Source organism: Oncorhynchus keta, unplaced genomic scaffold (genome assembly GCF_023373465.1).
Source record: "Oncorhynchus keta strain PuntledgeMale-10-30-2019 unplaced genomic scaffold, Oket_V2 Un_contig_1253_pilon_pilon, whole genome shotgun sequence".
NCBI lineage: Eukaryota > Metazoa > Chordata > Actinopteri > Salmoniformes > Salmonidae > Oncorhynchus > Oncorhynchus keta.
In genome coordinates, this window is record NW_026277906.1 from 9,318 (window position 1) to 10,000 (window position 683).

Genomic DNA, 683 nt, shown 5'->3' on the forward strand with positions numbered 1-683 from the left:
CTATAGCGAATAGGTATAGTTTGTCTCTCTCGGTGCAGTAGTATCTACCTACCTGTTGTAGCGTAGCAGCACACAGTTCATGATGTAGGTGAACAGTTTGTCTCTCTCGGTGCAGTAGTATCTACCTACCTGTTGTAGCGTAGCAGCACACATATATGAGGTGAACAGTTTGTCTCTCTTGGTGCTATATCTGTTGTAGGTAGCAGAACATATAATGACTCTCTCGGTGCAGTAATATCTACCTATGACTATGTCATGAATATACCTAAGCGTAGCAGCACACAGTTCTATAGCGATGTAGGTGAACAGTTTGTCTCGCTCGTGCAGTAGTATCTACCTACCTGTTGTAGCGTAGCAGCACACAGTTCTATAGCGATGTAGGTGAACAGTTTGTCTCGCTCGTGCAGTAGTATCTACCTACCTATATCAGCACACAGTTCTATAGAATGTCTATAGTAGTACTACCTGTCATGAATATATAATGACTATATACCTGTTGTAATAGCAGCACACAGTTCTATATCAGGAACAGTTTGTCTCGCTCGGTGCAGTATATATGATGACGTTTATGTTCATCCGATTAGCAGCTGGACCTCTCGCTCTATCAAAACACTCTGGAAGGATCCGCTTCACAATGACGCTATGTCAAAACGGCCCCTGGAAATATATATATCAGGAACTTA